The sequence below is a fragment of the Eptesicus fuscus genome, chromosome 11 (genome assembly GCF_027574615.1).
Source record: "Eptesicus fuscus isolate TK198812 chromosome 11, DD_ASM_mEF_20220401, whole genome shotgun sequence".
Taxonomy (NCBI): domain Eukaryota; kingdom Metazoa; phylum Chordata; class Mammalia; order Chiroptera; family Vespertilionidae; genus Eptesicus; species Eptesicus fuscus.
In genome coordinates this window covers 17,872,827-17,893,500 of record NC_072483.1, presented here as the reverse complement: position 1 = coordinate 17,893,500, position 20,674 = coordinate 17,872,827, and positions in this window count along the sequence as shown.

The window sequence follows — 20,674 nt, the reverse complement described above, 5'->3', positions numbered from 1 at the left end:
TGTTCTCACATCAGTGTTTCTCTCTCTCCCTCTCCCTTCCTCTCGCTCTAAAAATCAAATTTGAAAAAATCTTAAATGTCCATTGTTTTTAGTAGCATAGAGGTGATTAACACCTTAGCAAGAGGGGTTTTGGTGGGTTCTTCTGTGTGGAACCCAAATGGCAATGGGTTGAAGGATGAGGGGAGAGAGGGTAGGGGTGCCAGTAAGTGTAAAGGGAAGGAGGAAGAAAGGGCATTTGCTGGACAGGGATTTGGACCGGGAAAGACAGCCCTTTTAAAGATTGGAGAGACTTGGACACAATTAAATGCCAGTCTTGGACAGTGAATACTCAACCAGGAGGGAGGCTTCTATGAAGATGGGAGGGAAAGTGAGATATATAGCCTATCCCTATCCCCCCACCCCCCGCCCATTATTTCCTACTGGCAGCGAAGGAGAACTTCTAGATACATGTTTTGTTTTTTGTTTTCAGCCCACCCTTGCAGCCAGTAGCACCTTGTGGAAAGTAGGGGTTGACACCTCTAGGATAAGATTTCCAAATAAAGAGAGTCACATGGAGGAAAGCATAAACCTTCTTTCCTGGATGCGGTCATGGGCATATGGGGCCTGGTACTGCTGCAGCTATCTTGTGGCCACAGGAACGACACCGCCAGCACTCTGAGGAAGGCAGAATAGAATGTGGAAAGTGCTATGTCTATGATGCTACAAGTCTTGTCTTGTGAGACAATAACTGTCCTCACTGGGTAGGCTACTGTATTCACCACCATTCTAAACAGGCTGGAATGGGATCAGAGCACAGGCAGACAGAAGAGACACTCTTTCCGTGTTAACAGGAACAAGACGTGAAGGGGAGAGGGAGAGATAAGAGAGAGAGAGAAACATTGATTTGTCCCCTGACGAGGGGTCGAACCCACAACCCTGGGGTATCAGTTGGAATCCTCTAACCAACTGAGCTACCTGGCCAGGGCTCTTTTGTGTTATTTTCAATCCTTTTAATTTCAATGTAGTAGATATGTGGTGCCCCACCCAGAGCCCTGCTTCAGAACCATGGCACTCACTCCCCCAGCTGCTGGAGTGCTGGTGGCTAAAGGCTCAAAGCCATATGCTTCTCTGAGAGTTGCGCTCAGCCAAGGGCACCAAGGCCTGGGTCCTCTGCCTCATTCTGGCCTCCAAAGAGCCTCCTATCTCCAGCCCTCCCCCTGGGGTCATCCTAGGCCTCGGTTACAACTGCATTTTACTAATGTTGTTAGCAACGCAGTTCACTCCCTAATAAACTTCCTGCAGCAGATCTTCTCTGTCTGTTTCTGTGAACCCAAATGAGACAGAACCCTAATCACTCGAGAGATTCATACAACTTTCTTAACTACTCTTTCTGCCTTCTCTCCAGTCCGTCCCACAAAATGATGTCATATCCATCTTTCCCCAAAATTATTTTTAGCGTGTTAGTTCCTGCTTAAAAAACTTCACTAGCTCTGTAATGCCTTCAAAAATGAAGTAAAAATTCTGTAGCCCAACATTCAAGATCCTCTACAATTGGGCTCAAATGTGTTGTAGGCAGTAAGACAGACATAAGCAGAGCAAGGATGATGGGCCAGGCACAGAAGGTTACCCCGGTGCCTAGCAATAGCCAATCAATTGTAGGGTGGGACCTCACCCCCGGGGTGACTTTTCCCCACTAGCATATCGCTGGGTTCGGACCAGGACCCCTTGACCTTTCCTCCCTGGAGGTAACACCTAGGCTTCAAGTTGTATGTCAACTCCAGGCCCAAATAAGCAACAAAACCAGCCTCAGGACCAGCTGCATTGAGTAATGACCCCCTGCTTTGGTGCCGGCCAATCCATCAGTGGAGACCACAACCATGAAAGGACACACCCAGAAAACTGCTGAATATTTTCTGGGCCTCCCCTAAAATCCCCACCCTTAAAACCCTTAGGACAGAGGACCCAGCGCTCTCCCTCCCTGGGGCACTCCGGTGCCTTTCCCTCTCCAAGCCCCTCCCCGCCCCCAGGCAGGTTAGCATTGGCTTCCCCACTCCCAGGCCCCAAGGCCCCTTCCTTTCCCTCTATCACTTGCTTCCTGAGCCCATTTCTCCTGGGAATTACTCTTTCTACCTCTGTGATTGACCAAATGAATGTTCTCTTACAGTCTGGGTCTTGGCTCTGAATTCTTTCCTAACCAGAACCCAAGTACCGAGGCTGCTGAACCCAGGTTTGGTCTGACCCCATGGGTCTAACACCCAGTGCCATTCCAGCCGCCTACAACAACCCTACTTTTCGTTTCTTCTACTTCCCCACCTGAGCTCTCCAAGCTTAATTTACTCACTGTCCACGCCATATTCTTTATCATCGCTAGTTTTGTTCACACCATGCCTCCGGCCTGGAATCCTCTCCTTTCAACAAATATTTAGTAGATCACTGCGGCCACCTGCACGGCAGGGTTCAGGATCCGAAGGAGGGGCTGGCGCACAAATGAAAATGCTGTACAAGAAACATGAGTTTGGAAGGCACGGGGGGCCGGTGGAAACCTCTTTCCTGAAGAGGCACACCGAGTCGTGGCCAGTCCGCTTTTATTCAGTTTTAGATCCACTTCTTGCCCTCAGTAAAGCACCGCGTGCACGTAGCAGACAGACAGTCTCAAAGGTCAGTAAGGTCCAGTTAACGTTTACTTGGAGGCTATCAGGTCAGGAAATTGATTCGAGCAACCGCGATCTCAACACTAACAATCAGGGCCTAGCGTAAGCCCTGCTAACGCTCAAGGTCCATCGGCCTCCCGTGTTCCCTGGTGCACGATCATGACAGTGTTGGTAAGCGGTGGCTCCCCGCAGATCACATGCTGGGAAAAGCCTATATGTTAGTTGATTGATGATAGATACTATTTTTGTCCTCAAAAATCTTAGTCTTGTCAGTGGAAAAGACCAATACATAAATTGGCTTGGGTAACGAGAGAGACATGGACAGGCTGGCCAGCGTGGCTCAGTGGTTGAGCATACACACCCATGAACGGTTTGATTCCCGGTCAGGGCACATGCCCAGGGTGCAGGCTCGATCCCCAGTGTGGGGTGTGCAGGAGACAGTTGATCAATGATTATCTCTCATCATGGATGTTTCTATATCTCTCTCCCTCTCCCTTCTTCTCTGAAATCATTATATACATATGATTTTTTTTTTTTTAAAGAGCCATATACAGAGTATTGCAGAGAGAAAGAAGGGACAGGATGGCCTCCTGGAGGAAGTGGCATCAACCCTATTTTTCAAATGGACCTGAATCACTGATGAAAAGTTAAGCTCCATTTTACAGTCAGAGCCTTAAAACAGAAGTTTTTGTTTATTGGTGCGGAGCAGGCAGACTATGAAATTAGTTACAGCCTCACTACCACCACTCAGTTCTAGAGAGGAAAGACTTCCCACAGCTGGGCTCCAAGGCTCGATGGGCTTCTTTGATACAAGAGAGGTTTCATTGCAAGGAGCTCTTCTTTGAAGGATCTTAATATCAGGCCTGCTCCCAGGTCTGAGGCAGGGAAGACGGTGGGGTTTCAGCTGGCATGTCTCTGACCATCGGAAGAATCCCCACCACAACAGCCTAACCCACCTGCTTGACCCTATGGTACATTCAGAAAGTTTGGCTTCTTGTCACTGAAGAAAAAAAAATAAGACTCATGGACACAGACAACAGTATGGTGGTTACTAGAGGGAAAGGTGAGGGGGTGGGGAGGGAGGTAGAAGGGGCATAAATGGTGATGGAAGGAGACTTGACTTTGGGTGGTGAACACACAATACAACGTGAGATGGTGTAGAATTGTATACCTGAAGCATGTGTAATTTCATTAACCAATGTCACCCCAATAAATTCAATGAAGAAAAACAACAGGTTATTCCCAGTGGTTCTGGGCCGAGACGCGGAACCACCCGTTGGGCTGACCATGTGCCTCTGGCCTGCCGCCTCTGGAAATCTCTCAGTTCTCTCCACCACCACGCGCTGCTTCAGGTTTGACAAACAGAGATGCTGCAGCTGTTTGCCCAGGACAGGACCCCTAGCTCTCCTCACTGAGCGCGGTGGGACCTTCGGCTGTTTGGGCCGCATCTGTGCTGGAGCCGATGGATCCTGGCTGGTCTCCCGCTCTTCTTTTTGGGCCTGCCTGAGGTTTCAGAAAAGTCACGCATACTCTGGTTTGCCACAGCCCCTCCCACTTCTAAGCTCCACTCCTTTATTTACTCTCCGGCAGTATCAAGTATTTGAGTTTGCCAACCCTGTTGGACACATTTAGTTGGCATCAGACCGACATAAGTATACAAACAGCATTGGCTGGCGTTTCACCAATCTGCTCAGTCCCCGCTCTCACCTGAGGACCTGAAAGACGGTCAGGGAGTGTGGTAACTCTGGAGGAAGTGCAGTTTCTCACGGTTATTGTATCCTGTGAGCACTTTATTATTTTTTAAATATTTTTTATTTTTCCATTGATTTTTAGAGAGAGTGGAGAGGAGAAACACAGAGAGAAACCTAGATTGGTTGTCTCAAGCTTGCAACCGAGGTACATGCCCTTGACCGGAATCGAACCCCGGACCCTTCAGTCCGTGGGCTGACGCTCTATCCACTGAGCCAAACTGGCTGGGGCTGAACACTTTATTTTACATAGTTATTTAAATTTCTGGGTTTCTGTCTTTTTTCCTCTAAAAGATGAAAAGCAGCACCTCTACTTAGACTTCTCCCTACTCCCCACAATGTGCTGTTTCCTTTGAGAATTGAATGACTTAGTGTCTTGAGGCCAAAGCTTCCCCTCCACAAAGGTTCTACGGTATTTCAATTTGCACAGGTAAAACCCCTCACAACCCGAATTCTTAACTCTGGTCGCTCAAATAGATTGCAATATTCCTAAGAAAGTGAACATTCACCAAACCTTCACCATTGCTTAAAAGAGAAAGAAAGGGGCATTTCTTACTGAAGCTGGATTGGTAATATCACCTTGAAATCAAGCACACCATGGTTTAAAAAAAAACACCATTTTTTGTTCCATAGAAATTTGCACCTGTTTACCACTAGAGGGAGCTGTATGACTTTAAAATATTGCAAATATATATACACACATACATACCTGTAAAGGAAAAATAATATTCTCTGCTCTTGTTTTTCTCTTGAGTGAAAAGTGTGAAAAAGTAAATTGATTACACAAAGTATAATCACAAACCTATTGACCAGTGACAGAACAGGTTAGATACTATATAAGGCTCATGGATACATATAAAACTTAAAAAGGAGAGAAGGAACATTTGAATATGTTGTAAGCTTCACTCACAACAATTGAATTTTCATCAGTAAAGACAGGATGGCACTCCTCTCCTATCGATCCAGGTGCATAAGACAAATAAAAAGCAAGGCAGTAAGTAGCTTAGAGTTAAGCCCATGAACTCTTAGTCAGCCTGATTCCTGTACGCAGCCAAAACTAGGTCTGTGACTGTGGGTGCCTGTCCTCTGACAGTTCAGTTGCCTCACTCCTAAATTGGGGTAATAATATAACTTGCCTTTTAGGGCTATTGTGATGATTAAATGGGACCTTTATAAGTGCTTGGGCACATAGTACAGATGACCATCCAACAATTCGGAGTCAGGGGCACCAATCCCTCCCACCTCCCCACCCCTCACTTCCCTGTGCAGTAAAAAACCCGCATATAATTTTTTAAATTTATTTTTAGCAAAAGTAAAGTTTTATTACAGAAAAGCTCCCTGATGCAGGAGGGAGGGGACCCAAGCCGGTTGCCCCACATATAACTTTTGACTCCCCCAAAACTTAAAGGCAGGTTTAGGGAATTTTAGGAATTAAGGGGTCCATGGAAAAAGCACAGGTCTACAGAGCTGCAAAGAGTACATTTCCATAAGATAAGGGAGCTGGGAGTAACAGAAGGTAGATTTCCATCAGATAAGGGAGCTGGGAGTAGCAGAAGGTACCTCTGGAGTTGCTATAGTGACCAAATCAAAGGGGGATAGTGACCAATCAGAGGGAATATCAAGGCACAAAAAAACTGCAGTCTCTATAAGCCATGGAAAAAAGGGATTCAGTGGGACTCTTCTCCCTCCCCACGTGGGAGTCTGTGTTTGTTTCTCAATAAATGTCCACCTTTTGCTATACCACCTTTCATCCGTGGTTTCATTCTTTGCACCGGACAGAGAGCCCGGGGAAGCCATCCTGCCCAGGGGAACACCGCGTGTTCCAGTCCAATTTTCCCGTATCACAGACATCCCTCAGTATCCATGGGGGTGGTTCCAGGACCCCCATGGACACCCAAACCTACAGATGCTCAAGTCCCTTATATAAAGTGGCATAGAACAATGCATACAGTCTGAGAATGAATGATTCTCATCATTGATGCTTCTATCTCTCTCCCTCTCCCTTCTTTTCTAAAATCAATTAAAGAATATATTTTTTAAAAATACTGTCTTTGATCTGCCATTGGTTGAATATCTGGATGTACATAGGGAGGGCCAACTGAATATTTATTGAAAAAAATATGCATATAAATAGACCCGTGCAGTTCAAGCCCCGGTTGTTCGAGTCAACTGTAATTATTAACTGCTTTACAAATGTTGGCTATTATTTCCACCTGCCTACTAAAATCATTATACATATGCCTTTCAGAATTCAAAGCATTTAGCTCAGCCAGATCATTTCTTCATTTAATCACTGGACAAATATTTATTGAGACAGGCACTAAGGCACTGGTGAGAGCTGAGGATGTGTTAGTAAACAAAAGCAATAGGCATTTTTTCCTGCTCTAAAGATTACATACTGGTGGATAAAAAACATTAACAACTAATTGGCCAGTCACTCATGTAATTACCATCGTGATTAATGCTTTGAGGAGAAAGTACAGGATATTAGTAGAATTATTATGGCAGAAATGACTTCGTCTGGAGGACTGAGTAGGGAGCTCTGGAGGAAAAGCAGGCCACCTGAGGCAGTAACATGAGGTGAGATCTGAAGGGTGAGGATAAATTAACCAGAAGTTGAAGGGTAGGGTGGAAAGAATAAAGTTCCAGGCAGAGGTAAGTTACATGTGGAAAAAAATGGTCCTCAAATCAGAGTGGCAAGAAAGGTTTATTTCTCACTCACTTTACAGTCTAATGCCAGGCAGAGGAGGAAGGGGCTGTTGGTACAAGGGGCTCGGCTCCATACAGTCAGTCGGGAACTCTTGAATCTTCCCATCCAGTGGCTCTTCCTTGTCTTGATACCCTGCGGATCTCCATTAGATCCTCTCTGCATGCAGCCTACAAGCCAATTTCAATATCTACAGATCACCTGAAGATCTTATTAAAAACAGAGATTCTGATTCAAACAGGTCTGGAGTGGGACCTGAGATTCTGCATTTGTATCAAGCTCTCTTGGTGATACTGATAATTACTGGTTTCTAGCCTTCCCCCCCACTCTGATTAGCAAGGGCAGGGGGAATCTCTTAGAAGGTTTTAGGGGCCAGGCACGAAGGGGCATGCATCATTTCTTCTTGCATTTCATTGCCCAAAACTCAGACACATGGTTCATCTAGGTGCAGGAGGCTGGAAAACCTTGTCTGACAATGGGAGAGGGAAGAGATACACCCACCCCCTCCCAAAGTTTGCTTGAAAACTGACCAATCTCTGCCACAGGTGGGAAGAAACCCAGCAGTTTCTGGCAGAAGATTGCCACTGTGTAGAACCTGGAGACAAGGCAGCATGACATGCTTGAGGAACTTAGGGAGTCCAGTGTGACCAGAAGCTAGGAAAGGAGAGGTGGAGTGCCTGGGTAAGTAGGTAGGCAAGCGTCAGAGGATGGGAGACCTGGGAGGTACTGTTAAGAATTTTGGACAGTGGTAACACATTAAAGGGCCTTAAACATGAAAGTGACATGATTCCATTTGTGTTTTAAGAAATTCTGACTGCAGAGTGGTGAGTGGATGGCAAGGGGAATGTGTATGTAAAGAAAGCATTCAGGCTTTAACCGGTGTTGCTCAGTGGATAGAGCATTGGCCTGCAGACTCAAGGGTCCCAGGTTTGATTCCGGTCAAGAGCATGTACCTTGGTTGCGGGCACATACCCAGTAGGGAGTGTGCAGGAGGCAGCTGATTGATGTTTCTCTCTCATCGATGTTTCTAACTCTCTATCCTTCTCCCTTCCTCTCTGTAAAAAATCAATAAAATATATTAAAAAATAGAAAAGAAAAGAAAGCATTCAGAACCTGTAGGGAGCGGCTATAGGGTCAAGCCTTGGACTGACCAGTGGCAGAGCCACATACAAGTCCCAGCTTGGAGGGCAGAGCCCTCCTAGCACAATTAAGCTTGACCTTATAGTCCTCCCTTGTTCCTAGGTAGCTAATGGGCTGTGGGAGGTGCAGCAAGTGCTGCCAAAACAAGGCATGAGTAAGGAAATAGATTTGAAACTCGCAAGAACCTTGTAAACATGTTGACCACTGACCTTGTTTTGCTTTGTGTGATCTGACTATAAAATTAAGCTTTGGCTTACAGGCTGTGTCACTGTTTCCTCATCCAGGCAGTGATCCACCTGGTCCCAAGTCTATTCTCTTGTCTCTCTTGTCTGTCTTCTTTAATCCTTCACCACCCCTCTCAGGTTCACCCCTGGCGGTGCTGGACGCGGTTCAAGAACCCACTGCAGTTGTCCAGATAAGAAATGACAGGGTTTTAGACACTACTGTTCTCCTTTGCTACCAAAGATAGGTAAGGTGACAAGTTGGCCATTCTAGCCCATCTCTCTGCATCTTTTTGAACTTATACCTGATTTTCACTATTTGTTAATCAACATTTATTCAGAGTCTATTGTACATAAGATTCTATTGGACATCGAAGATATAAGAGACTTTATCTCAGTTTTCTAGGACAGTGCTGTCTGATAGAACTTTCAACGATAAATGATTTTTTTTTTTTTTTTAGAGTACACCCTCTGTTGCTTGTGGAGAGGATATGATAGTTCCAGCTCCTGGGGTGGCTCCAAAGACTTTCATCACCCACCAACAGTGAAGGAAGCGTTCTGTATCTGCTCTGTTCCATATGATCACCACTCACCATATGGGGTTACTGAGCATTTGAAATGTGGCTAGTGCAACCGAGGAACTGGATTTCCATGTTATTTAATTCATTTAAATTTATTTAAAAATTTAAAAACATTTTTAAATATTTTTATTGATTTCAGAGAGGAAGGGAGAGGGAGAGACAGAAACATCAATGAGAGAGAGAATCATTGATTGGCTGCCTCCTGCATGGCCTACAATGGGGATCCAGCCTGCAACCCGGGCATGTGCCCCAATCTGGAATTGAACCATGACCTCCTGGTTCATAGGTCAATGCTCAACCACTGAGCCACACCAGTGGGGCTAAATTTAAATAATTTACTAGTTATATATGGCTAGTATTACCATTTAAATTTATTTTTATTATTCTTTTAATGTTTAAAATCTTTATTGTTGAAAGTATTACATATACCCCCACTTCCCTCCATGGACCCCTTTTAGCCCACCCCAACCCCTGCCCCTGGCCTTCACTAACCCATTGTCTGTGTCCATGGGTTATGCATATATGCACACAAAAAAATTTTTTTTAGAGAAAGAAACATTGACTTGTTGTTCTTCTTCTTTATGCATTCATTGGTTGCTTTTTGTATGTGCCCTGACCAGAGATAGAATCCACAACCTGGCATATTAGGACGACAGTTTAACCAACTGAGCTACTGGGTCAGGGCCTGGTATCTACTACTTTGGATAGCACAGCTTCAGGAGTGGGAGTAAAATGTTTACATGAGAGCATAACCAACAATCTCGACAGTACGTGATCAAAACCAAATATGCCACATAGTATAGTATACATTGTGTTTTATGCAATTAAGAAAGGGATACAGAGTTTAGGGCAGTGGTCGGCAAACTCATTAGTCAACAGAGCCAAATATCAACAGTACAACAATTGAAATTTCTTTTGAGAGCCAAATTTTTTAAATTTAAACTTCTTCTAATGCCACTTCTTCAAAATAGACTCACCCAGGCTGTGGCATTTTATGGAAGAGCCACACTCAAGGGGCCAAAGAGCCACATGTGGCTCGAGAGCCACAGTTTGCCGACCACTGGTTTAGGGCATAGTCTCTGGAGTTCTAAACTGATCAAAGAACTTATTAGCTTGTTATTTAATCTCTCCAAGCTTCATTAAAATGCAGCTAGTGATACTGTTATATCGCAAATCGGTGAGCTGGACAAGATGCCTAATGAGCCAATTACTTAGGACCGTGGTTGGCAAACTGCAGCTCGCGAGCCATATGCGGCTCTTTAGCCCCTTGAGTGTGGCTTTTCCACAAAATACCACGGCCTGGGTGAGTCTATTTTGAAGAAGTGGTGTTAGAAGAAGTTTAAGTTTAAAAAATTTGGCTCTCAAAAAGAAATTTCAATCGTTGTACTGTTGATATTTGGCTCTGTTGACTAATGAGTTTGCCGACCACTGGCTTAGGAGTCATCTTTATTGTGCGCAGGTTCAGAGCAGATTACCTCTGTCAAATTCTGAACGAACACAGGAGGGAGTATTTCCTTTTTATATCCTTCTAGTTCTTTGTGTAAGACTGTTTGTAACCTTGATTACATATTGTATCTAACAAACACCTGTCATATCTATACAGACAACTTGTAACCTTGAATACATATTATATCTATACAGACAACTTGTAACCTTGAGTACATATCCTATCTAACAAACACCTGGCATGAGAATATGATCACTATCAGCGTATCAGCCCCTTATGTTAGATGGCTATCTTGCAAGGTCAGACAGTTAAGTTTATCTTTTCTATCATTTAAGCTAAAAAGCAAAGTTATTTTTACAGAATAAGAGACCGTATAAAAATAACAGAGTTGACTTATGGAACAAGGGACTAGCAAGAAATAGCAGAGAACTTCAAAACAGAAGTTTCAAACAGCAGTTTCCCCAAAGGAGGGATCATTACTATGCTTCAATCTAACTGCCTACAATGAACTAATGAACTTCTTGAGAATACAACCACAAGCAAAATAAGATTCCTGATCTCATGGAATTTACATTCTGGTTGTGGATAGAGAGGATATACAAACAATGGAGATAAAGTGATGTAGAAGATTGTGTCTGGGTAGCTACGTTAGTGGTGGTTAATAAAGGCCTCACTGTCGAAGTGACATTTGTATGAAAGATAAAGGCACTGGTCAGGTAAAGTTCAAAGGAAGAGCATTCCAGGTAGAGGAAACAGCAAGTGCAGACATTCTGCAGCGGTACAAGATCAGAGATGTGAGTAGGGATAGACCACCGTGAGCTCTGTAAACCAATGTAACCGCAGAACCAGCTCCACATGGTCCCATCCTGTTTAACAAGACGATGAGTCTCTTTTCAGAGACAGCAGACCAAACCTGCATCAAGCAAGAGCCCCAAGGGTTATGCCCTGCTGGGGGCTCTTGCCCCTCCCAGTGACTTTCCTGTTATTCTCATTACAGCTTTCACAAATAACAGCCTTCAGTTTCCAGGAAACCGCCTCATCCAGTTTCCAGTGGACCAGCTACACCTGGATCCTCCTGTACTTGTGCTGAGCAGTTACTCTGACTCTTACAAGAGACATAAATATCCCGCTCTCCCTACTCTGCCTCGTTGATGCCATTTTGGTCTCAGCCCGTCTACTCACCGATGTAACAATAAATTTGTAATTCTTTACCCCTTTTGGCTTCATGGGTTCCTCCTTCGGACACCCTAACATTTGGTGCCAAAACCTGGGAGGGTTCCACGGGGAAGGGGAGCATTGCCCTGGCTTCAGTCTGCTACTCGGAGGGCAGTAGGCAGCGGCAGCACAACCTGGGCTTACCCCCTACTTGGGTGACACGATCGCCACCAGCCTCCATGAGGCCTCCCTCCCTGACAGGCCCTCCCGCACTAGCCAAGGAGGATGCTGGATTGGGAACCTCTCTGTCCCATTGCTGACCCTGCACTCAATACTGGCTCATTTCATCTGTAAGTATCAATTGGATCACTCTTCCGGATTTCTGATTTGCCGTTTTCCATCTCAAAGACCTAGTGCTAGGCCAGAAACCCTCTCCAGTCCGGCCTCGGCCTCAGAATCAGTTCCCACAGTCTTCCTCATCCCGGGGATGCAACCATGTGGATCAGACTGTCTTCCTACTTCCGGAGCCTGACTAGAAGGTGGGGTCACCCTCCCACTAGTCTAGCTTCCTGGGTATCCCTTTGTTGCTTACCTCCTCTTCCTAATTTACACTATGGGGAATTCTTTTTATTTTTTAAAAAAATATTTTTTATTGACTTTTTACAGAGAGGAAGGGAGAGGGACAGAGAGCCAGAAACATCGATGAGAGAGAAACATTGATCAGCTGCCTCCTGCACACCCCTCACTGGGGATGTGCCCGCAATCAAGGCACATGCCCCTGACCGGAATCGAACCTGGGACCCTTCAGTCCGTAGGCCGATGCTCCATCCACTGAGCCAAACCAGTTAGGGCATGGGGAACCCTTTTTCTGTCCCCCCAAAAAACACTCCTTTGGGATGTCTCCTCCATAATCTGAACACACCCAGCCTTTCCATAGAGGTCTGGCCAAAGCGCCTTATCTTCTATTGTAGTACTGCCTGGCCACAGTATAAATTAGATAATGATTCACATTGGCTTGGGAATGGAACTTTCGGTTTTAACATTCTCTGGGACTGAGACAATTTCTGTCACTGCAATGGGAAATGGTCAGAGCTGTGAGGAGGTCAAGTCCTCTTCGATTTTGGAGAGTAACTGCTGCCAGTGAATCTCTCTGGTCCTGTACTGTAACAGTACTTTGGGCAATTTCCTCTCAGTTATCTGCATGGTCTTTGGATAGGCCTTCTTTACACTTATGTCCAGGCCTTCTTTACACTCCTCAATCTCGTCTCTCTGTCAAACTTGCTCAACTTATCAAATCATAATTCTCCACTCAAAGCCCCCTTCCGCCAACCCAAGACCTTTACACCCTGAGGCTTCTATGTCCTTTCCAACCCGTCAGGTCCTTCAGACTCTCCTTTCAACCCTTCTGATCACTCGATTCTCTGATCCCCTCTGGGTCCCCTAAACCCACTTCCTTATGGCCCTCCTCTGACTGTCCCCCTGTTTTTGGATTCTACCCCCTCAACCGCCTTACCAAGCCCCCTCTTACTGTTCCCTGACCCCAGCCTCCAGCCCCTGTCCTTCCCCTCTGAGAGGTGGCTGGGGCCGAGGGTATTGTCCAGGTACACATCCCATTTTCCATGTCCAACCTTGCACAGATTGAGAGATGTCTTGAGTCTTTTTCCATCGACCCAACCACCTTTACCAAGGAATTTAAGTACCTGACCCAGTCCTATGACCTGACCAGGTACAACATCTATGTCATCCTGCCCTCCTCTCTAATCCCAGAGGAGGAGTGTGTCTGGTTAGCAGCTCAGGACCAAGCAGATGCCCTCCATAGAGAGGATGTGGTGGCCAACCTCGTGGGTGCTGACGCGGTCCCCTGAACTGACCCGAGATGGGACTATCATGTTAATTCTCCAGGGCGCTGGCTCCATAGTCATAGGATCATCGGTTTCATTGCCAGATTCAAAAAGGCTGCCCATAAGGCAGTCAACTATGACAAACTTAATGAGATCACTCAGGCCCTGACGAAAATCCAGCTCTCTTCCTCTCCCACCTCACTGAGGCCTTACAGAAATTTACCACCTTGGACCCCATCTCCAGAGGGGACCTTTATTCTGAACACCTATTTTACATCTCAATTGGCCCCCGACAAATGCCACAAACTTTGCTGTATAGCACCAGTGCCTTCTTTGTCTCCCAGCCAACTAGACTGGGACTGCACCCTAATATAGCTCACCCCCAAATAGACATTGCTCCTAATAATCAGTCCTTTAAGTTCCCTCTTGGACCAGGAGGGGCATTGCCCTCCTTGCCGGCCTAGGAATAGCTACAGGCGTAGGCACTGGCATAGGGGGGCTGGCAACCTTCCTCTCCTACTCTCAGAGCCTATCCGAAGACCTTGCAGACAACTGAGAGGAAATTGCCCAAAGTATTGCTACAGTACAGGACCAGAGAGATTCACTGGCAGCAGTTACTCTCCAAAATCGAAGAGGACTTGACCTCCTCACAGCTTAGAAAGGCGCCTATGCCTATTCCTAGGGGAAGAACCAGTCTGCCATAGTAAGGGAGGGGCCAAGGAACTGGTTGATAGGGCCTCAAAAGTCCGACAACAACTTTAAGAATCCTGGGGCACCTGGCTACAGAATCTTAATTGGAACTCCTGGTGTTTACCTTTAGTTGGACCCCTCTCAATGCTCTTCTTGGCACTCATCTTTGGTCCTGTGCATCCTAAGAGCCCTTTCCTCCTTCCTCAAAAAAAAAACAAACAAAAAAAAAAACTGCATTCAGGCAATTACCGATAAATCCATAGGGTAAATGATGCTTTTCAAGACCTACACTGGATAGCATCCCCTCCCTCAATCACCGACTAATTAGGGACGTCTCTACACCCCACCTAAGCATGAAGAAGTTACAGAAGAACGAGATAGGCCTCCCTCATCATCCCAGCTTGCAGGAACCCCAGCTTATAGGAGCCCCAGTTTATGAAGAAAAAAGAAGGAGAGAGAGAGAGAGAGAGACAGAGAGAGAGGCAGGCTGGAATGTTTGGCACATTCTTGTGCTCCATTATGCTTTGCTTGGGGCTCTCGCCCTCCCTGGAATGTTAGGCACATTCTTGTGCCCATTATGCCCGCTTGGAGCTTTTGCCCCTCCCAGCGATTTTCCTATTATTCTCATTATAGGTTTCACAATTAACGGCCTTTAGTTTCCAGTAAACTGCCTCACCCAGTTTTCAGTGGACCACCTACCCCTGGCTCCCACTTGCACCTAATCTGACCTGTTACTCTGATTGACCTTTAGAAGAGACATAAAATCCTCCTCCCTCACTGATGCCATTTTGGTCTCAGCCCTTCTGCTCATAGATGTAACAATAAATTTATAATTCTTTACCATGTTTGGCCTCGTGCATTCTTCCTTCGGTGACCCTAACAATAACCACCCATCAAGTCTCTGTTTCCAAAAGTTTGCTTTTTTTAAGATTCTACATGAGATCAATCAGATCATACCATCTTTGTTTTTCTTAGATTTATTTTACTTCTCAGCATAATGTCCTCAAGGTTCATTCCTGTTGTCTTCAATGGCAGAATTTCCTTGTCTTTTTAAAAATATATATTCTTATTGACTTCGGAGAGAAAGGGAGAGGGAGAGATAGAAACATCAATGATGAGAGAGAATCATCAATTGGCTGCCTCCCTCATGCCCCCCACTGGGGATCGAGCCCGAGACCTGGACATGTATCCTTGACTGGAATCGAACCCGGGACCCTTTAGTCCACAGGCCAACGCTCTATCCACTGAGCCAAACCAGCGAGGGCTCCTTGTCTTTTTAATGGCTGAATAAGAAAAGGCCTCCTAAAACCTGATGTTGGGAGTCCCAGAATGTAATTTCTGATGCATTCTATTGGTTAAAAAAAAAGTTATAGGGCTAACCCACAGCAGAAGAAATAAACTACACTTCTGTTAGGTCTGATAAAATAATTGAATCAATACCCCTCCCCCTGGGAACTGACCTTCAGACAACTTCACAAACGACATTCCCTTTCTCTTAGACCACATTCCGTTTGCTAAGACCATTAACCTTCCCAGGATCCGGACTCTCCCAGAGAATTCCCTGCTGAAAAAGCCCGCCTAGAGTCCTTTAAAACCTGACTCCCCATCCCTGGCTGCTGGTGCCATTTTGGGGCTCAGCCCCTCTGGTTTCCAGATGACCTAATAAATTTGTATTCCTTACCACTTTGGCCTCGTGTGTTCCTCCTTCGGTGACCCTAATAGTTGCTAGGAGTGGCGGGATAGGGTGAGGAGCAGGAGAGTAGGAAGGGGGAAATGGGTGAAGGTAATCAGAGTACAAACTTCCAGTTATAAGTTCTGGGGATCCAGTGTACAGCAGGGTGAGTACAAATAAGCCCAGGCTATGCTGTTAGAGGGAAAAACCATGTTGACCTGTTAATGGCGAATGGCACTAGAGGTTAGACCAGTGATGGGCAACCTTTTGAGCTTGGTGTGTCAAACTTCGCCAGAAAAACTGAGCATAACTCGGGTAGTGTGTCACTTTGAGGAAAAAACTAACTCCAAGACTCTAGTCGCAAATGTTTCATCCTCGGCATGCGGCCGCATGTCATCAGAAATGGCTACGCGTGTCAGTGCTGACACGCGCGTCATAGGTTCGCCATCACTGGGTTAGACCTTGGTCCTTGAGTTTGGCTAAGAAAATAATTTAGAGCCAAGGAACTCAAATACAAGGGAAATTTATTTAGAAAGTCACAGGGGTAGCCTGGCCATTGTGGCTCAGTGATTGAGTGTCAACCTATGAACCAAGAAGTCACAGTTCAATTCCTGATCGGGGCACATGCCTGGGTTGCGGGCTTGATCCCCAGTGTGGGGCAGGCAGGAGGCAGCTGATCAATGATTCTCTCTCACCATTGATGTTTCTCTCTCTCTCACTCTCTCTTCCTCTCTGAAATCAACAAAAATTAAAAAAATAAAAGAAGGTCACAGGGGTAGAAGAAGTGAGCTGTGGAAGAAGTTAGCCTGCTGGATTCAGGAAACAAGTTACAGAGGCAAAAGAAGGGCCCATGGACCTTAGGAGAAAGAAAGGCAATAAACAAACAAACAAAACACACACACACACACACAACACACACACACACACACACACACACACAAACAAACAAACAAAACAAAACCAGGCCTGGGGGAAGGAGAGGGGAATAGGCAAGTGCATGCTCCAGAGAGAGCAAGCAAGCACTGGATCCTTCATCTTGAGATTTTTTTTTTTAATCCTCACCTGAGGATATTTTTCCTTTCATTTTTAGGGAGAGTGGAAGAGAGAGGGAAAGACAGAGAGAAACATTGATGTGAGAGAAACATCGATTGGTTGCCTCCTGTATGTGCCCGACCAGGGTCCAGACGGGAAGACAGAGAGAAACATTGATGTGAGAGAAACATCGATTGGTTGCCTCCTGTATGTGCCCGACCAGGGTCCAGACGGGTAGAAGCCTGCAACCAAGGTAGGTGCCCTTGACCGGAATCGAACCTGGGACCCTTTGGTTCGCAGGCTGAAGCTCTATCCACTGAGCCAAACCAGCTAGGGCACATCTTGAGTTTTTTTTTTAAAACTTATTTAGAGAAACATTGATTTGTTGTTTCACTTACTTATGCATTTATTGCCTGATTCTTGTGTGTATCTTGATTAAGGATTGAACCTGCAACCTTGGTGTATTGGAATACTGCTCTGACTGACTTACCTGGCCAGGGCTTCATCTTGAGGTTTTTTTTTTTTTTTTTTTTTTTAATGAATCTTTATTGTTCAGATTACAATTGTTTCTCTTTTCCCCCACATATCTCCCCACCACCCAGTTCCCACCCCCCCTCTGCCCTTACCGCACCCCCCCTGCTGTCCTTATCCATAGGTGTATGATTTTTGTCCAGACTCTTCCCATACTCCCCACACAGACACCCCTTTCCCCCTGAGAATTATCAATCCACTCCCATTCTATGCCTGATTCTATTAAGTTCACCAGTTTATTCTGTTCCTCAGATTTTTAATTCACTTGACTTTTAGATTCACTTGTTGATAGATATGTATTTGTTGTTCATAATTTTTATCTTTCTTCTTCTTTTTCCTCTTTTTAAAGAATACCTTTCAGCATTTCATATAATGCTGGGTTGGTGTTGATGAACTCCTTTAGCTTTTTCTTATCTGTGAAGCTCTTTATCTGCCCTTCAATTCTGAATGATAACTTTGCTGGGTAGAGTAGTCTTGGTTGTAGGTTCCTGCTATTCATCACTTTGAATATTTCTTGCCACTCCCGTCTGGCCTGCATGGTTTCTGTTGAGAAATTAGCTGATAATCGTATGGGAGCTCCCTTGTAGGTAACTAACTGTTTTTCTCTTGCTGCTTGTAAGATTCTCTCTTTGTCTTTTGCTCTTGGCATTTTAATTATGATGTGTCTTGGTGTGGTCCTCTTTGGATTCCTTTTGTTTGGGGTTCTGTGCGCTTCCTGGACTTGTAAGTCTATTTCTTTCATCAGGTGGGGGAAGTTTTCGTTCATTATTTCTTCAAATAGGTTTTCAGCATCTTGCTCTCTCTCTTCTTCTGGTACCCCCATAATTCTGATGTTGGTTCGCTTGAAGTTGTCCCAGAGGCTTCTTACACTATCTTCAACTTTCTGAATTCTCTTCTCTTCATGCTTCTCTGGAGGAGTGTCCTTGGCCTCTTTGTATTCCAAATCTTTGAGTTGATTCTTGCAATCCTCTAGTCTGCTTTTGGGTCTCTGTATAATATTTTTTATCTCAGTCAGTGTATGTTTAATTTCTAGTTGGTCCTCATGGAATTTATCGGCCTTTTCCATGAAATTCTTGAAAAACCTTATAACCGTGGTTTTGAACTCTATGTCCAGTCGCTTGTTCTCCTCCATTTCTTTGGTTTGTGATCTGTTTCCTTGCCTTCTCATATTCTCTGCTTCCCTAAGTTGGTAGGGTAGTTTTGTGTACTAGGTGTCCTATTGGTTCAACGGGTCAGCCTCCCAGTTACTTGAGGTGGACACTCTTGGTGTACCCTTGTGTACTGTGTGTTCCCCAGCAGGAGCTACAGCAAGGGCTAGTTTTCTCCTCCTTTGCTTGGGCGGTTTTGGAGCAGTCTGACTGGAGCTGCAGTTAATTTGGTTGGGCTGCTCCAGAACAGGTCATTTATATGCAAAAGCCGCTGTGTGGAGCCTGCGCGGGTTTGTAGAATGTGCGGGGCGGGTTTGTAGAATGTGCTGGGCGGGGTCTCAGGGCGTCACTAGGCTGGGGCGTGGCCAACGGCGATGGCTGCCGTCAGCCGTCTCTGCCTTTCCACGTTTCCAAGTCCCTGCGCCCCGCGCTCCAGCGCAGTACACAATGATTGCTGGGTGCACCACTGCAAAAAAGTCACTCTCACTTTCCGACCCGATGGCCGAGAGTCCAGCTTTTCCCCGTAGGTGCCTGGGTCCCCTGAGTGTCCCCAGAAACTGGCTTTCAGAGTGATCGGGAGCTTGTCTCCCTGCGGGTTGAAGAAAAGCCGCGCACCCAGCCGCCCGCCGCCAGCCCGATTTGTGTGCCTCCGTACCTCAGCTTTTCAGTGATTGTGCTCCTTTCTCTTTGTTGTAAATCTTCCACTCAGCCAGCTTTCCCGTGGTTCTGGGTGGTAGACGTTTTTGTCTTTTAGTTGTATTTTTGAAATTGTTGTGTGAGGCAGCAGATTAGTTGTTTAACTATGCCGCCATCTTGGTTCGAACCCCTTGAGGTTTTTTATCTGTTTCTCAAAAGGCAGGGATTTTAGGGGTAGTATCAGGAGAGGATCTCAATAGAATATTCAGCAGCTTCCCAGGTGTGTCCTTTCAGGTTAGTGGTCTCTACTGATTGGTCAGCACTATGCACAGGCCACAGGTCCCTACTTGGTGGGATCAGACAAACAATTTTTTAGTCTGCATTAGGAGAGAGGGATGGTGCGGATTAGATTCTTGCTTTGTCATCAGCTCAGATGTCAAGCTAGTTATTTTAAAATATTTTTATTGATTTCACGGAGGAAGGAGAGGGAGAGATAGAAACATCGATGAGAAAGAATCATGGATTGGCTGCCTCCTGCACGCCCCACACTGGGGATCGAACCCACAATCCGGAATGTGCCCTGACTGGGAATTATGCTCAACCACTGAGCCATGCTGGCCAGGCTAAGCTAGTTATGTTTAATGACTATTAGCATCATGGCAAACACACTTTGTGCTCTAGATTCATACACCCATACCCAATATATATATCCATGTTCTTCGTGGATAAAGGTTGAAGAAGTAACCATAAGCCATATTTTCAGCTCTCTTATAAAGTAGCAGCCGGTGTGGCTCAGTGGTTGAGTGTCGACCTATGAATCAGAAGGTCATGGGTTCGATTCCCGGTCAGGGAACATGCCCAGGTTTCGGCTCAGTCCCGTGTGGGACTTGCAGGAGGCAGCTGATCAATGATTCTCTCTCATCATTGATGTTTCTCTCTCCCTCTCTGAAATCAATAAACATATTAAAAAAAAATAAAGTAGAAGTGTAAACTTATTAAATGACTTCTGTTATTCCCAAAGAGGCTGCTGGAGTTGCTAATATGGGGTGGGACAAAGGCAGGTTTACACTTGTTCATATGGAAAATAGCAATAATAAATACAAGACTAAACTGTTTCACATACAACGCTAAACCTACTTTTGTCCCACCCTGTATTGGCACAGGAAACAGTAGCCTGTTTTATTCATAAAAGTACTCTCTGCTCCTAAATATGGTCAGTGCTCTGGGGAAAACCAGCCAGGGCTGTGGGACATTTGAAGCTATCCTTTGGAATATTTGAAGTCTGGGTTAAATCACATTTTAAATGCTTCCTGTGTGTGCTTTAGCATTTTTCTATAGGTAAAATCAGATTCTAGAAAAGGAACAGTGGAATAGTCAGGGAATGGGTGAACTATTTTTATGTGTGTATGGGGGAGGGTTGGCAATTTCCTAACAAATCCCATGTGATTATCAGGGAATGGGGGTAGTTGTGGCGGTGGCGGCCAAGAGCTGACTT